This window comes from Hetaerina americana, unplaced genomic scaffold (assembly GCF_022747635.1).
Source record: "Hetaerina americana unplaced genomic scaffold, ioHetAmer1.1.p SCAF_1, whole genome shotgun sequence".
Lineage (NCBI taxonomy): Eukaryota > Metazoa > Arthropoda > Insecta > Odonata > Calopterygidae > Hetaerina > Hetaerina americana.
The window spans coordinates 57,153,153-57,172,370 of NW_027286069.1; the positions used below are offsets into that span (position 1 = coordinate 57,153,153).

Genomic DNA, 19,218 nt, shown 5'->3' on the forward strand with positions numbered 1-19,218 from the left:
TTTTCCGCAAGTAGCCAACGTCGACCCCTCTCTTCCCACTAGCTTCTAAATTCACTCATTAGAGCATTCACTTGTTAGTCACCGTCGTCTATCCTTCCCATCACGAAATGTGTCGGAATAGAAGGAAAACGATAAATGACTGTCGGCTCCGTGTAATCGATACAAACCGAATAAAATGAGACGCTATGCACCCAGGCGACGCGCGAATGCGAAAAAATACTAGCCAATGCAGACGTAAAACGCCTTTTGTGTCCACCCCATCGTTCAATCGCTGGAATCAAAATTTACCCAAAATAAAAACCCAAAAGAGTACTCCATGAGCCAAGAAGAGAAATATGCACAGAAATATGCCCAAGTGGAGGGATTTCGGTGTTTTGCGGGTGTGTACTTAAAAAAAAACACGGTCCATGCTGTTCTCAATCCTTCACTTTGCATACAAAAAATGAGTTATCAATGACAAGTGCCGCATGGCGTCGATTCCGCGTACAGCTTCACCACTTCATTCAACCCCCTCACCCAATATCATCCCTCTTCCTTGCCTGCTACTCCACTTCCATCAGAACTGAATTGAAGATATGGCAAAAAAACGGAATGAATATTTTTTTCGAGATGAAAAGAGGAAGGGAAGGCAAGAGCGGGGAGGATCACATAAAAACGTCGCCGATGCGTAGACTCCCAAGGAGTTTTTTATTCTCTTCCGGTCAATTGTAAGAGGAAAACTCATTTTTTAATCCAAGCGATAAATTCTGAAAGAAGGAGAGGCAAAAAAAAGTCCAACCTCATGACCAATCTCCGAGTGAGGGATTTTCCGTGATGAAAATTATCAATTATTTTTTCTTCCACGTCCGATCCATTTAGTTGATTAAAATTTGAAAGATGTAGGTAACCAAACATACAATTCCCTCAATAGGGACAGATTTAAGAAAGAAAAATTTCAGGACAATACAATACAATGAATTGATTGACGAAACCTATGTACGATCTAAAAGGAGAAAGATTATTAGTTGATACTAGTTGCATTCGAACAAATAAAAATGTAAAAAAAACTTAAGTATTACCTTTCCACGCACACAAACAAAATTTAAAAATGAATGATTAAAAAATAAAAGTGAACAAAATAAATTAGATGTGCAAGAAGAGAGGATATTTGGGTCCCACTTGCTTAAGTTTGCGTACTCAGTTTCCATGCTCGTCAAAAACCGAAACTTTGACACTATATGCATATTTGTCGCTAAATCCTGTTATCACTGAGTGCTTTCTTTAATCATAGAATTTTGGAAAAGTAAGTCATAAAATATAAGAAAAAACTTATATAATAAAACTTGCACATTGATATAAATGCCAAGACCCATCGCACAAAATATTCATGGTTACCGATACTATGCATGAATAGGGATAATAGGTAATGAAAAATTGAAGGGGTTCAACTAATGAAGTCAACAATAATGGCATAGGAGAAATAGGTACACTTGGCACCTACTGCTGTAATTCCCAATTAAATAAGAGTTAAAAACAGTCCTCACGGCATTTTAAAACTCATGTGATTGACTGTTTAAATTAAATCTTAATTTAGCTAACTCCAACGATTCTCGCACAGGTACAGTTGGCTTGATATGTTTTATCTTCTGATTGATACGGACCACGACGGTGAGATGAATTGGTACTTGATGGAGGAGAAGTTAAATTAACTGTATGAGACGTTCTCTACTGCTGGGATAGAGAAAAACGGAAGAGGTTCAATACGATCGGACGAAGATCAAATTTAGGATTCACACACTTCGGATTTGACCCATTCCTATAATTTTCCATCTTCTCAACCGACCACTGCGAAGAAACAGCAGACCATAACAATTATTTTAAGCTAAAAGCTGCGACACTTAGAACATGGCGGCTCAGGGAAGTGATTTCAATAGCCGAATTGGTTTTCACTCAATTCTAGCTAAGCCAACTCTTCTACAATGCCCTTTCCCATAACAAAGCAAAATGTGCATATAAATCCAAATATTTGTTTAAAATAGTAACAACATAAAAAAGTAGCAACATTCGTATGGCCAAATTCAACAACATAGCGAATATATCATGCATTTCATAAGCTCTGCAACGGGTACATACAATTTCTCTACACATATAAATGACATCGTTAGAAGAATACTCGACCAAGTATGACGTTTAATATGGTGCGTGAATTCCTTTTGCTTATAATATGTATTTTGTGTACGGCTAGTTATTGCATGAGGTCAATGTACACGGTGCAGCTGCCACGGCATTTTGCCGTGTTTGTGAAAGACAGGATGCTTCGGCATGCGAAATATTAGTCCAGCAGCGGTAGCAATGGCGTTAATCTTAGAAGTACGTAATTTTGTCCTTAAAGAAAAACCATGCCTGCAAACGGTAACCCCATTCCCAATCGAGGCTGATGGCGGCAGGCGCGCGAGTAGGTACCTACTTCGCCTCCAGAAGACAAGAGCGACTTTCTCTCTTTCCAGTCGAGTGGAGGGAGCACTCCCTCTGCAGATAACGTAGACGAATCTTACCGTGCCGGTCTACAGGGTGTATATAAGTTGGCTTCACCAACTATCACATTTTTAGCCAGGAACCACTCTTCAATCTGTTTGCCAAAGGCTCAACTTTTCTTAGCTCTCCCTCAATACGTTTTAACCTCAGGGTACCACCTTAAATTATGCAAATGGGGCAAAGTGAAAGCGAAGTGCGCTCGAAGGCTCAGAAAAATTCTGCGAACAATGCTAACAACAAAGGACAACACGGAAGAGAGATAACTAACTCCGCAAAATCTATTTCCGCTTGAAATTATGCACGTGGAATTAAAAGCGGTTAGCATCACTTAAAACAGAATCTGATCAGTTGCCGTTCCATGTCAATTGTCAACTAAAATACATGAATAAGACTAAACAGATCGCTATCCAAGCCTAATTTGAAATCTCCACATTACCACCAAGACTGTAAATTGAAATTTTGCGGGTTAAGCTGATCGGAAGAACAAATAGCATGGATCTGATATCATCTTCTCATAATAACTCCTCATAAACTCTGCATTTTGGGATCAATATATAAATCCAATACTTGTAAAATGTTTATTCTGAATGTACGCAAAACACATCACAAACAAGTACTCATTAAAGCAACGAAAGGCGTTCAGAATGTCGAAGCATCAGAAAACCGGAACCCACTGCTCCAATGAATTTCTAATTGCTTCTTATCCGTTTCCTCAATTTCTCGCTAAGGAAACTAATTTGCATTAATCAGATCACCGGCACGTCACCCATAAAATTATTTCAAACCGAAGGAAGGAAGGACAGACTTGAGCCTCCATACCAATCCCAAGACGGCAAAGACGGGGAGTTGGTCTTCCTCCAGGCGACTCGAATGACGGAAGACGAACCGGTTGGGCAGGGGCATTAAAAATGGAGAAAAAAGAAATCCTCTCCCCCTGCTCGGCGAGACCGACGTAGTTCGTCCATCTTCCCTCTTGACGGAGATTGGAATAAGGAGAGGGGAGGAGGGTGACGGGGAGACAGAGCAAACAAAAAATAAACAATAAATCGGGAGAAAGGAGTTATCGACCCGGACTGACTTGTTAAACAAACAGCCAAGCCTTAACTTTAACGGCGACGGTTACTGCGGGAGCTTTTCAGCCGTTGATGCTAGCAGGCGCCGTGCCGCGCGCGTGGGTCAAAACGGGGAGACGAACGAAAGCGGGGGATATAACGGTGACGGGGCGGCGACGTCGGATATATTCACAACGGATTCAACGAAGCAACTCGGCGGAGGGAACACCACGTGTGAGACCATACAAATGTTTCCTTTTGCCACCACAAAATATACGCCTCATTGCAAAAAAATGAACATATCTATGGCAGCACTTAGGCACTTAACTTATATTTAAAAAATAACGTTTCAAATATTATTATGAAAGGGAAATCCTTGATTGATTGGCTACTAATTGATTTACTCATAATGGCAATTCATTAGGTATGAAATTCACATTTTTTGCGAGAGTGAGCTACTTAAAACAACAAAGATACAGGAAGCCAGATACAACTGCATCGCACGTATATGAGATACTTTTTGTTACGATTCAGGAATACCTGGCGGAAAGCGAATTGATTTCTATTCACCACATCCTGCAAACACGTTACCATCGATGCTGAAGACTCATGAGGACTCCTCAAAGGGTACCGAGGGCACACGATGGAAGCCTATTGCTAGAATTACTCCTTTTGAACATATCATTGTCTGATAACTTCAAAACATTTATAATAAACAGCCCATACCTGATATTTACGGCTACAACGACACGACGGGCTTTAAAACGAAAGCACGTCTTGCAAGTACTGACTCGACAGATCCCTCACGTCGCTCCTGCAGTGTTGCAGTGCTTTCGTGACCGAGGTGACCACGAGTCTGTTCGACTACAGCGCTAGCGTGGAAGCTGACGGGAATATTTTGGACCAAACAATCGTTATTGGAATGTTCGAGAGCAGCGAGATGGCGACTGTTGAGATGGCACACTCCACAGCGAGGTACGAGATCCAAATGAATGGTACAGCCGCGAACGTTCCAGGGTTGATTGATAAATACGAGCGTAAATGCGTAGCGCGATGACAATTTTGAAAGGCCAAAATCAACCCAAAGATGGCCATAACGAATAACTGACGAAGAACTGTTAAGTTAAAATGGATACAATTAATGTCATGAAGTCATTGGTCTCTTTATCAAAAAAGCCAAAGACAGAAGCATTATCGTTTGCACAGAATATCATATGGCATGCTTTATCTATCAATTCGTTATGTATAAAGATACGCAAAGGACCTATTCCTATAATTATTAAAATTAAATTTCTCGAAAAATGGCTGTTTATCACTCATCTCCATATCATTTCCTAGTACGTTTTGGCTATGGCTTCGTTTGAAGTTAACGGAATTCGCCCAGGTGATAAATTACTTCAAACGTGAAATTACACAGAATCTAGCCACTGCGAGGAATAGTTGTGATTTCAATGATTATTTTTCCACGCACAATCGGATGTGACTCTCACCTGGAAATGGCCTATCCCTTATCGGGTAGCAGGCGCTACGAATGCCGAGGGGAATTCGATCGCCGCGCGAGACACCTCGCGTTTGACATCGTTTTCACTCGAAACCATCAGCCAAATACTCATGGTTAGAATTTAATGAGCATGAGGAAAAACTGAAATTAGATGGGCAAAATTCTAGGTAAAAGAGTGAAAGTCAAGATCATCGCGAGTGGAAAAATATTAAATATGCCATAATAATGGGAATCAGAAACAAAAGAAGACCGTTTTAAAAACTTAATTAGTCGCTCGCAATGGCTTTATAACAATATTCTTCAAAACCCACTGTGAATGTAGCGTGGAGCAAGAACTACCTAAATATCTCACCCATCGTGTAGCGTCTCTACGAGCACATTTTTTCAGGCGATGGACGGGTATACTCCCTGTTTACTCAGCCTTAACCCAATGGCATGTCGCTATTCCAACGACAAAAAATCTTTATTAAAATTTATACATTTTGCTCATTTCCACTGCGCACACCATCTAGGCCAAATAAAAGGAAACGCCAATCCAAAAGCGATTTTCATTTACACACACCGTACAAAGTTCAACGCTCTACGGTTTCATGAAAACATTTCTCCGACACTTGTTATTCATTCCAAACGGATAAAACAAAATGAAATGCGCTGAGCTACACGGTCAACTTTTTTGGATGAGTTTAAAGCGCGCACACCAGCGAGAGAAACGAAGTCGGAGATGATAGGATGACGCTTTCCCGCAGCGCGATGGAGTCCTGGCTTGTTTGCGGTTTAAATATTTTCCCCCGTCACTCCCCTTCTTTAATTCTGGAATAAAAACCATGCTTTCCCCTCCCACTTGTCATAGTCTACAACAACCCCCATCCCAACGAAAAAAAATGAACTATACTTTTCTGAACAACGAGCCGACGTTATGCGGGCACGGTAACTTGGGTGGGTCCGCCTCTCACGCTATCCGAGCGCACTTAGGGCTCGCCTCTTGCAAAATTTACGCATCACACCCTTCGAATGCATACAGGTGAGCACGCCGCGAGGATATTGGGGCAAGTGGACAGAACGGGTAGGAGGGGGTGGGGCCATGGATTTGCAGGGATAAAAGTGGCAGGACGATCAAGCGACCTCTTGTATCCATTCACGGTGGCGTGCGTTCTTTTTTTTCCTGGAGAGAAGTTAACTTACGCGTGGCATTTTCACGCAGTCCTCTGAACAACTGCGTAAGTGATCGCTTTTGAAAAAAGTATCGATTTCTTAAGAACATGCAATTTAAATTAATCTTCCTCTTCCTGGGCTTAGTCTATGGTATATTTTTTACCGTTCATTCCTAAATTAATGAGAAAATGGAAATTACAGAAAATGGAAAAGAAAAAATCATTCGAGCCGAGAAGATAAAAAGATTAAGAGTTAAAAGTGGGACTTGATCTCCATAAAACACGTTCGTTATTTGTTAAAAAGGGCATCCGATTTCAGCCAAATGGGAATATATTATTTTTTTGGAGGGATTTCACTTGGTAGTGAAATCCCTCCAAAATATCATTTGTTACTAGCGAAGACTTAAAAAGAAGTGGGTGACCGAATCAAACACTTTCCAACGGAAATCCCTGGCCTAATCAGCATGTTACCGCATCAAAGTTAGTGACGAAAAATACTTTTTTTTTTAATTTAGGAAGACAGTACCCGAAAACCCTACACAGTAACTTTAAAGTAAAAATCTTACTTATTATGAAATTTGCAATGAATGCTCGTTTAAATTGGCGCTACCATTGAAGATGTTTGATTCGACATACCAAACTATGTATAACTAGGAGTGAAGGATGATTTAAATGCACACAAAAATTTGAAGCGGAACTATACGAAAAAGAGGATTTGCTTCTGAATGGGCAGTAATGAGAACATGGAACCAAAATATTTTTCTTCAAATTCAAGTGAGATAAATGATATTTGAAGGAAAGAACGTAGGCAGTATAGAGGACTTGATACATTTTCAGAAAACACTTCTGACGACATTAACGTGAAGGAAACAGTCTAAGCAATTAACTAATAAAAATAACTATTCTAACAATATATAAATCATTTAAATACTGATATACATGGTATGTATGACAATTATCGAGTCGTAGGAAAAATAGTTTCATTTCAGATATTGCTACAATGCCTCAAAATTCTTCCAAGTATATCGAAAAACTATTACCAGCGGCTTTTCCGCGAGTCGAAGGCTCCCTGGTTGGCGGACTCCGGGAGGTCCTTAAGGGTACGCGTGCAAGCTTCTTTGACGACACTTAGGGTCCCATGGTGGTGTCCTTTGAGGGAGGATTTCACTTTCGGGAATAGGAAATTGTCCTCAAATTACAGAAAACATTCTCCTTCGTATAGATCGAAAGAAATCTGTCAAAAATTAAATGATATATTAATAGTTATGAAATTTCCGAAGAAAAAAGTAACTTGACAGGGGTTTTGCCAAAAGCCTACGCGATGCGACCTCAGGAGTCGAACGCATCCTGATCAGGGGAGCAAGCGGTCAACGACAAAATACAAATATTAAATGGCTCCTCGAACGGATATTCTTTGATAGCAGTGCCATTGCGATGGACGTGGAAGCGATGTGCTATAATGATTTCCACATCAACTCTGTAAAAGAACAACGCACAACTAAATTTCCCGGATAAAGGGAATAAATCATCTGAAATGAATGCATTTGTTCGTATGTACAAGCATGTGTTCTGAGATTTTGATTGCGAACAAACCTTTGACCGCTATTTTTATTCCAAAATCTTTATAATAATGTATTTCCAATAAAATAAAACAGCCATAACACTTCACATCCTCCACATGTTTGCCCGATAGTTGAAAGGGCATCAACCAAAATCCAGATCTTTGTGGAAATTAATAAATATCTCATTATGGACATTAATTGATTACTTTAAAAATATTTACCATTTATAAGTAGTAATACTGAGTATGAATCTTCTGTCGGATCACCGGGAAAGAGTCACCGAATAGCGTCAACTATAGGATAGATACGGTAAAGAAAAACAGACAGAAGGGAGGAAATGTAACCGGGAAACATTAATGATAATCCGATTCCATACACCCCATCATTTTTTTGGCCCGGGATAAGGAGAAGGAAAGTAGGAGTTTTCCATTAAAATTTTATCCAAGCTAACGAATCCGTTTTCCATGAAGGGTATAAAAATAATGTGAATATAAAAGCCACATCCTTCTGTAGTGCTGAGAGGGTAAGATAAGAAGAAATGCCTCTGAAAAAATTCAGTTGCAAAACTCTGCCTCTGAAAACATACTTTCAGGTTAAACAAGGGGAAATAATTGTTTAAAAATTCCTTCCAATGTAAAATATATATGCTGAAAAATATGGTGAAGATGTGGGATTCGACAAAAGTCCACAATTACCTAGCTTGTTAAGAGATTTTGGGAATGATAAACATTTTCTCTAGATATCAGTTTTCCTTAGTCTTCAAGAAGTCATGGGAATCGCGCTGCATTGTTGGCTTACAAAATGCAGAGTTATCAGCCATTCCAGAGTAAATAGAATGACTACATGGAATCATCGGTGCCATGGTACGAAACTTTTAAAAAATATTCATTATATATTCCGTTACTCAACATAACTTTATCAATTATGTTTAACGCACAATTCAATATGAAGATATTCTTCTTAATGGCTATAAATTACGCAAATTAATAAAAGTGATAATGAATAAAGGCTGAAAAAGTATCTCTAGCAGCAACTTTCAACGATCTATCTTATTGTCATTGTAAAAGACATTGCAGAATTTACTTTGAAATCCAAATAAATACCGAGGCGAACAAAAAATAGGTGAAGACTTCTTGGAGTTGAAATGGAGGAAAATAACCGCAGCACTCATGATGGAGGACATCTATTAAAAACACTTAAGTGCATTTGAAGTCTTGGATGACATAACAACTACTTTAAACGCCGACTTCCCTCTAAAGAGACGCTGACCCTCGGCTGATTGCGAGTCCCATGGAACCCCCGGTCGTGGGAGAAGAGCGAGCCAGCAAGATCGCCCACGCCTGCCGCCAAGATGGGAGAGTGTGTCGGGCCTACGCTCGCCAGCCGCAGCGTACGAACGAAGTCCTCATCGAATCCGCGCCGTGGGAGTCGTTGAGAAGTGGTCAAACGAGCGGTCAGAGGAGACTTGGAGGAGCCAGCCTCAATCCCTCCGCTCTCGCCCTTACTCACATAAACTTAAAATCCATTTCGCAAGGGGATTTTCCAGGGCGGTCAGTCTTACGCTGGACTACTCGGAGAGCAATTACTTTTCTAATACGCTAATTGGAATTTCCATTGGAGAAAAGGCAAATGGTTCCTTTCCGAGAACGACAACCTACCATGAGCAAAAACAAAACTTGAAATTTAATGAAAAAAATATTCAAGACAGTGCGATGACGCAGCCAGGCAATCCTAAATTCTTTGGTAATGTTTCGATAACATTTGCCGAAGAATAACATTTACGGACTTCCTACAGAGAAATGTGTCCTCTGTTATCATGCATACGTTTATTTTAATATCCGCACACTGATTAATTTGCACTTTGTACATAATACCATTTATCAATGGTTTGCACAGGTAATTGCTTACATCGAGGGCTCACGATTAAGGGATTGTAAAACTTTAATAGTACTGCTTTAGCCGAATGAGTTTGATTGGCTTTACCTCATATAATTCTAGGGCATGACGATTCATCTCATCATACTATATAAACTCCGCTGACACTGCTGAAAATAACGCCTTTCATGCCTCAAATCAATCACCTTCAAACTCCAGAAAACGGTCACATCTCCTACTTAAGATTTAACAATGCTACAAAAACAGTCTAACATTCTAGTCTGCGATTTCAATGTTTTTCGTATTTTCAAAAGTGAGGAAAATATCTTTTCAGCTTTCAAAATCAAAATCATCGCAGAAAGATAACGAACTCTATCTATACTACACCTAAAATTAACTCAAGTGAAGCAAGAAATCTCGAGCGGAGATAACGGCTCAGTCCTAATCTAAGAGTTTTCCATTAGTAACCAGCAGAACGACATCTGCGCCACGAAACGACAGAGAATAATTTCTTTTCAAAGATTTACTCACCTTCAAGGACAAAATTGGGTTGCTGAGTCTCTCCAGTCCTTCCCCGGCGAGGGGCGGCCGATGCGGGCGGACTCTCCGTTTGCCTCCTGCTGGCCCTTCGCACACGAGCCTCCGACTTACAACTCCCTTCGTAACTCGGGCGAAGCGATCTCCAGCGCGGCAAAAAGCCGCTCCGACACCATCACGTATCTAATACACTATCATGAACATTAATCCCATTAGCCACAGAGGGATGAAATCAGAGAACCACTACCAAACAAGGATTCTCCCAGAAACGTCACTTCCCGAACGTGTGATTATAAAAAAACAATCCACTAACTATAACACGGGAAAACTGCTCGGCGTCCTCGAAAAATTATCCGAGGTTCCCCTCAATATATATATGTGTGTATATATATACTTAGGTTAACATTAGCAATGAAAAGGAGGAAATATGGGGAAAAATCTCCTGATGGGGAAAGCGGGAGGGAGCAAAGCCGACGATGAGAAGATATAAAATATTATTCCGTTAGCGACACTAATAACACTGATAAGGAACAAACACACGAAAACGAGCGAAGACAACGAAGATTGTTCGAACGAAACGCATGCATACACATAAAATATGTGTATGCGCACGTCGCGGCTTGGAATTTCTTAGAATCGGAGGAATTTCGTGTACCACAGAACGTCCAGACAAGCCCACAGTTTGTAACTCACTGAAGAAAGCGGCCAACTCGCCTCGAGTCTCCCCTCCCCTCCTTTCCCCACCCTCCGGCAGAACTCGCTGCGACTCCAAACGGCGGTTGGGCGAAGGGGATGCACGCTACCCGTTGCGCATGCGCCGGAAACGCTCGAGTTGCTTGAAGCGGAAAATTCGTTTTGCCGTAAAGAAGGGGCAAGGAAAGCAGCGATGCTAACAGCAGCAATTCGTGATTGATCGGGCAACTTAAATCATAGAATGGGGTGCCTTAAGAGTCGGTCTCGTAGCATAATGCTGATAGTATTCAGGAATCCTTTGGCAGCGATTACATAAAAATATCTGATATAATATCCTATAGAGTAGAACGTAAAATAGAGAAACTATGAGGGGGTAAGTGAATTGAAGTGAATAAAAACACTGATAGACAAGTATGGAGGGCTAAAGTAAACTAACCTTAGGATTTATATGTAATGCTCGTGTTAAAATTTTAATTTATTTTTAAATGCCAAGTTAAATACCGTTTGCTGAATTATGATGTTCCAGAGCGATCGATAACTGTGAGTTTACAGGTATCTTGCAAACGTGTGACTATGGTAGGCATTGCTCATATGTTCACATTCCATAAATGTCATGGTGCGATGTTGCTACTTAAACCAATCAATAGAGGTATTACCGTGTGTCATAAATAACATATCTATTAGTTGGGGGCTTTTAGCAATAGTAAAATTAAAATATAGTTACCGTTTGTTATCGACAAGGTAGAAGATATGGCCTATATTTGAATTCATTTCAAAAAGAGCAAAAAGAGCAAAATGACATCGTGTCTAATAATTATTTGTCTACTCATTGCCCAAGGATACATACAGACATAGAAAAAAGGAAATTCACAAGAGGGTAGACTTAGGTAGGTGTATGTAACAAGGTGTAATTTCATAAGTTTTACACTAGCATGCGTCGGACAAAAACGAAAAATTTGGCATGCATACATGAATGTATGATTATATATATATATATATAATCATCATAATATATATATATATATATATATATATATATATATATATATATATATATATATATATATATATATATATATATATTTTAAGGTAATCTACCGGTTAAGGTAGGTTTTCGGATGGAAAAAACTACCAAACAAACATTTTATTACTCCTAACACAACACAAAATCCATCATCCTACTCTATATCAGGTCCCTCTTCAGCTCTGAGTACTTTCTTCCTCCCTTCATCCCGTCCAACATCCCTATCCTGTTCCTTCCCTTTCCTCTTTTGCCCAACATTCTCCCCTCTATCACAGTCTTCAACATCCCACTGCCAGTCAACACCCCCTTCATCCACATTTCCTGCCTCCACAGGATTGCTCCCAACAAACCCCTCTCCTCGCCCACCATACCAAGCACTTCCTCGTTTGTTTTCTTCTCTGTCCATTTCACCTTCTCCATTCTTCTCCACACCCACATTTCAAAAGCCTCCAGTCTACGTCTATCCTCCTGTTTCAATGACCACGTTTCCGCGCCGCACATAGCTACGCTCCATATCAAAGTTTTTACGAGTCTTTTCTTAACATCCTTACTCAACGTCCCCGTCATCAACTCCCTCCTCCTTGTGAAGGCCTCTTTTCCTAGCGCAATTCCTCTCCTTACGTCTCTACTACTTTGACCGTGTTGGTCCAAAACACTGCCGAGATACGTTAAGTGTTCTACCTGTTCTAGTTTTTGCCCTCCTATTTTAATGTTAAGCTTAGCCTTTTTCTTTCTAGAAAATCGCATAACCTATGTTTTATTTATATTGATTCTCATCCCATACCTGTCGCACTGAATTTCCAATTCACTCAGCAATGCTTGCAGCCCCTTGGCTGACTGACAAACTAAAGCTTGGTCATCAACGAACCTAACTGATTTTAAAAATTCCCCACCCACTTCCATTCCTACCTCGAGTTCTTTCCATGCCTCTTTGATCATTTCCGCTGCATACAGGTTGAACAGCAACGGTGATAATGGGCAACCCTGACTTACACCCCTTCCTAACACTGCCCATCCGGACTCCCCGTTTCCGACCCGCACCTTAGCCGTCTGAGACATGTACAGGTTGCGGATTAGCCCCCTTTCCCTCCAATCTATTCCTATTTTCTGCAATATACTCATTAGTTTTTCCCAAATCACTCTATCAAATGCTTTTTCGAAATCTATGAAACAGGCAAATACCTCCTGGTTGTGTTCTATATTCCTCTCGATTAATATACTCATTACTGCAATGGCATAACGCGTACCTCTCCCCTTCCTAAACCCAAACTGATCATCCCCTAAGTAATCATTTGCCCTACTCTCTATCCTTTTGTTTATGATCCTAAGAACATCTTTAGCTGCGTGGGATATCAAACTTATCGTCCTGTAGTCGTCACATGATGTAGCCTTTACCTTTTTCGGAATAGGAACTAAAACTGATCTCACAAAGTCTTCCGGCCAGATTCCTTCCTCATAAATGCTACGGATCGGGCCATATAGCCTCTTCCTCACACATTTTCCTAAGCATTTTAAAAGTTCCGCGGGAATGTTATCCACCCCCACGGCCTTATTTAGTTTCATCTCCCTTAATGCCCTTTCTATCTCATTGCCTAGTATGCCTGGACCTAAGCTATCTTCCTCTACGTCATGTTCCTTTTCTATGTCTAACTATGCCTAACTAAGCTAGGCAAAGAGGCTTTCACAAGGAGGAGGGAGTTGATGACAGGGACTTTGAGTAAGGATGTTAAGAAAAGACTCGTCAAAACTTTGATATGCAGCGTAGCTATGTACGGTGCAGAAACGTGGTCATTGAAGCAGGAGGATAGATGTAGAGTGGAGGCTTTTAAAATGTGGGTGTGGAGAAGAATGGAGAAGGTGAAATGGACAGAGAAGAAAACAAACGAGGAAGTACTTGGTATGGTGGGCGAAGAGAGGGGTTTGTTGGGAGCAATCCTCTGGAGGCAGGAAAAGTGGCTGAAGGGGGTATTGACCGGCAGCGGGATGTTGAAGACTGTAATTGAGGGGAGAATGTTAGGCAAACGAGGAAAGGGAAGGAACAGGATATTGATGTTGGACGGGATGAAGGGAGGAAGTAAGTACTCAGAGCTGAAGAGGGACCTGATGTAGAGTAGGATGTTGTGTTTTGCTAGGGGCCACAAATTATTTAATTAGTAATTACATCCATTCAAAAACCTACCTTAACCGGTAGATTACCTAATAGTAGTATAAATAGATATACACACATATATATATATATATATATATACACACACACACACACACGAGGGTCATCCGGAAAGTAGTACCCGTTCGTGAAATAAAGACACAAAAGTAAATATTAACAAACATAAAAAATTTTATTTGAAAGAGGATACTTTAAACTACTTCTCAACATAATCTCCAAGCAAATTAAGGCATTTGTCATAACGTGTGACAAGTTTCTGTATTCCTGCTGCATAGTCCTTCGCCGCCAGCTCATTGAGATACGCGAGGGACCCATCTTGCACAAATTTTTGCATAATGCAGATGGTGTTTAACAATTTCATGAACAATTGTTCGAGAAACATTGGGAAAATGCTCACAGATGTCATCAATTGTGACGCGCCGATCGTTCCTCACGAATTCGTCAACTGAGCTCACCAGTTGGTCTGTAATGACAGACGGTCTCTCCGAACGCTCATCGTCGTGTGTGTTCCCCCTCCCCATGTTGAAGTTGCGACACCACCGCCGAACAGACGACTCGTCCATTACATTGTCTCCATACACCTCCTTTAATTGGCGATGAATATCACATGGGCGAACGTTTCTTGCATTGAGGAATTTAATCACTGCCCTCACTTCACAACTGGCGGCGTTCTCAATTTTTTTAAACATTGTAAACAATCACAGAAACAACACAGGCAATGCTAGCGTCACGCAACTTGGCTCAGAGAAGGCAGACAAGCCACTGAAGCTATCTGACCTCGTCCAGCGGCTACTCGCGTCGTCAGCACTTCATGCGGCACGAACGGGTACTACCTTCCGGATGACCCTCGTATATATAAATATATAAACACAGATTTAGATTTTCAACGTTTTTAGCGTTTCAATCACAGAATCGGTGACGCAGTCATCAAAAGATTGGTTGTGGGAAGCAGTGTGAGTAGGGAAGGGATAATTAAGGAGGGTTGGAGATTTGGTGGAATATCGGTGGTTATTCATGCGGAGGGAAAGTGTGGTCGTGCATTCGCCCACGTAGAAGCTAGGGCTGAAGTTACAGGAGAGGCGATATATAATATTTTTTGAGGTGCAGGTGGTGATCGGTTGGGAGTTGGTACTAAGTGAGGGGGAGGGTCTTAGAAGATGGCAGTATTTGCAGTGTGGGCGGTAATACACCCAATACACTCCTCTCCACAAACCAAATCGCCCAAAATGCCTTAATCTTGTCACCACTTTCTTCCCCGGAACACAAAAAATTAAACATTTAATCCGTGACCTCTTCCCAATTATTAATAATAGTCAGTCTAAATCACTTTTTTCCTACATTGTCCCTCCGTTTCGTTTAAATGCCCGTCGAACTTGCGAGACATCTTCAAGTCGACAAAACCAACTGCGAGCACCCCCGTCTCTCCCCCGCCCCAATCCGCACCATGCAACCGCTATTGTAAACTTATCCGTATATTGAAGTCAGCAGATATAACTGAGAGTACAATAAATTGGGTTGAAGTCTTTTTTTTAGTACGGGAACAGAGGGTAGTCATTTACGATGCTAGTTCCGACGCGTACGAGTGACCTCGGGGGTACCTCAGGGAAGTGTAATCGGGCTGTTGATCGGGTTTTGTTATAAAAACCCTTCCCACATGACTGCATTAGGACGACATTAAATAATGTAGTGCTCTTTACAGTATTGCTTGCTCTGCTTTGTCTGTTTTCAAGTTTCCCCTTCCATCCCTCATCTCTTTCTTTGGGGGGAGGGGACCCTCCCGCTACCCGCGGCATTGGGGCGCATTCCCTACCTTTGTCCTTGGGGGAGGAAACTGTTATATGTTGCATGCCCATGTGGTAGTGGAATTTCACCTTATTACATTTTGCCTCACTTATTATTGGTGGAAGATAATCGAGAGAAGGGATAAAGAACATAGGAACCTCATAGCTGTTAATTTTATTTACGAGAGCAGAACTGAGTCCTCAAAAAGTAAGATAGAAGGCGTTTGGTGCTTCATATAAAGCCTTAGTTCGAGAAAAGATATTTATCCTGCCTACTATAAACCTCTCGATTCCGAAGATACAACAAGTTTAGATCTAAAAAGAGAGGCATAATTCAAGTAGAACAAATTTAAGTGAAAATTTGCCAATTAAATTTGGTATTCTCAAAACTTTACAAATAACATTCTCTTCCAATTAAAAATATGAATCTTTCTACAGAGGAATTGGAACAAGCAATAAATATTGATAAAATATTAACTGCAAGAGGATAAAACTACGGATAAACGGGAAAATATTATCTTATCCATTTACAATTGGGTTTAGCTACTTTTTACTGGACGTCCTGAGATAGGACTAGTCTTTAGGTGGTATTTATTTCACCACAATGGTTCTTGCGATTTTGAGAGAGTACTAATTGAAATAAAAAATTTAAAAAAATTTGCAAAAAAATCTTAATATTTTGAAAATTGTGTGAATGCACAATTACCTTTACTGAATGCATAATTAGTCACCAATATCTACCGGAAAAAATCGCAGAAATAATTAAAACAAATGACGCTAGAGTGACCTAATAAATTGAAAATTAAGGTCATTCGCAAATCCATTGGGAATGAGATTATAATTTAGTCATAACTTCGTTGCTTTGTGTTATATATTTATCAGTATTTTCATAGATCTACTTATCTCTTCGCATGCGCGATGGTGACACGGAATGTATAGAAATCAACGGACTCGGCCATGTAAAATGTTTAAATAATGATCAATAGTCAAGTCTTGCGTTACTGGAGCTGAATTAATCTCTTAAATATTGCTGTTCTCATTAATAATCTAATAAACAATAAGCGCGGCGCAATTCACCAAATTAGACCAATCGATTTAAATTTCATTTTACCGCGATAGGATCGCGAGCTCGAATGAGTCATTCAGAACCAGAGCCACTCACGAACTCCAACGGTGAAGCAGGATGCCAAGCGATGCATAAGGAAATCACCTTGAGTCATAAAGAATTCTTCGAAGAATCGGTCGTATGACCATTATTATACGGCTTATTTCATTGCCCGTGTTTTGGACACTGAACAACCTTACTAATGATAACCCCCACAAAGTCGCCGCATTATCGACCGATACAATTTCTGGGGAAAAGATTTTTGCACACCTGGGACGAGGAAGCACGAATGCCAATCTCCCCGACAGCTATGTCAAGTTTATCCGTCTTATTAGTTTTTAATAGATGGGTACAGGTAGGAAAAACATTTTCCTCAGAGATCTTGTTCCGGAAATTTGCATGTGATTATGCAGGTATCTACCAATTCAAGCGTTTGCCCGCTCTGATTTACGCAAAGTTATCCTCCTTCGATTATCGAATTTGAATTACATTCTGGAGTGGTACCGATTAAAGCGAAAGCGTTACACAAACAGTTAACAAAAATTCCATATTTGCAGAGGGTATTGTAAGTCATTTTACCAGAAAAGTACCATATTTGCGTGAATATGATAAATATATTAACCACTGTGATCCTAGTAACATAAATGAGTCACGAATTTTGAGTCAACAAAAATCGAGTTCCTTATTGGTTTTTTATTCAGTGAGTCAGAATTTAGTTTCGTGACTAATTCCAACAGGGTTTCAATCAAGCCTGCATGATTTTTCGTGTGGCAGTTTTTAAAGAGATAAAATGATAATATTTATTAGTCTTTGAGTGTCATTGTTCGGCAGAAAATAATATATCTCATAATCGTTAATTTGGAAAGGGAGGATTTCGAATATCTTACACATATTTATGGGGCACCTTATGGGAACAAGTAATATTTTTTCATTTATTCAGTTATTGACCAAATGGCTCAAGGCAGATTCGTAGTCTAGAGTTTGCTAAACTCTGGATCCTCAATTACAGGCACTGTTAAGCAATTGCAATGGTTATTGAGAGTATGAGTACTAGGCCAATAATAATTTTTTCAATGTGATCATTGCATTATGAATAGAAATATGCTTAAATGTCTTTTCAAAACATAAAGTCATTAGTTTATATGCTGAGCCAAAATTTGATTTCATGTTCAAACTCTTGGCAATTAAAACCACAACCTCAGAAACTAATAACAATAATATTTACTCCAGGGTTTCAATAATAATCATTCAAATGAATTTTTATCAACAGAATGCAATCAACAAAATGGTTAGCGTGCAATGACCTTAGTAAATATATCTTTATAATGAATAATATAAAAGATCACTCATTTTTTTATAAATTATCATGCGCACTGGGCACAAACCATGCTGATATCTAATTCATGTGTATTCATTATTTTAGTTAGTTCTTTATTCAAATCATTAAAATTATATTTTAACAGACCCCAAAAAATATGTAGGAAACTTAAAAATAGTATTAAATGTAAGTGTTACTAATGTCGCCTCCTTCTTTCTGTTAACCTAAACTATCGGGGCTTCTTTTTTCTCTCATCTGTAATTCATTATTCTCCCGTTTAATTCATCTTCCTAATTGAACACTTCCCCTAGAACTTTCCCCAAACCACTATTTGACTTCAGTCCTTTAATCGCTAGTTAGCTATCCTCTCCCAATAAAGCATTTATTAGTTTTTCACGGAAATGAGGAGAAAAAAGTAGCGCATTCTTATATTTAAGCCGATTGAAACTTTTTTTAGTGGCATTAATTTGTATTACATTTAATTTTTGCAAGTATCCAAGATGTTTATAATTTAAAGAACAGGTGTTTTCGTCATTAACATTATGTTGACGTGCTTAAACAACGAGTAAAATTGAAGTGCTAGCAATAGTTGTAAGCAATTTGGCAATCACTTAAAATTTTTGAAATGGATATTCATAAACTGTTGATTAAATATTTGTATTCCATTTTCAAAAGGGTATTTCAAGGAGGACAGACAGATCTCACAACTAACTATCAAGGATGTAAAAATCGTGAACTCGGGGATATCTTCAATTCACAGCCGGGTAATGTCGAATAAGTGATCCAGATAGTATCAAGGTAAAATGAAGATACTTTTCTAACCGTTCCTTTCCCTCGTGTTTCCTAAATAAATACCTAAGTGTGTCTAACTATATGGCTGTAACTATCATAGCTTAATATTATAGGTGGCACATAGTTTTTTGTCATGCAAGGAAAAG

At 39.7% G+C, this 19,218-nt stretch overlaps 1 protein-coding gene across 10 annotated transcripts in view; it reads right to left on the reverse strand.

The window, feature by feature from the left end:
* LOC139691948 (semaphorin-1A-like) overlaps positions 1-10,862 on the reverse strand; it is a 693,697-nt gene extending 682,835 nt beyond the window's left edge. For all 10 annotated transcript variants that reach the window (XM_071589921.1, XM_071589938.1, XM_071589989.1 and 7 more), the window contains exon 1: positions 10,187-10,862. The gene's annotated coding sequence lies outside the window, so the exon portion shown is untranslated. The remainder of the gene's footprint in view (positions 1-10,186) is intronic.
* Between the last annotated feature and the right edge of the window lie 8,356 nt (positions 10,863-19,218).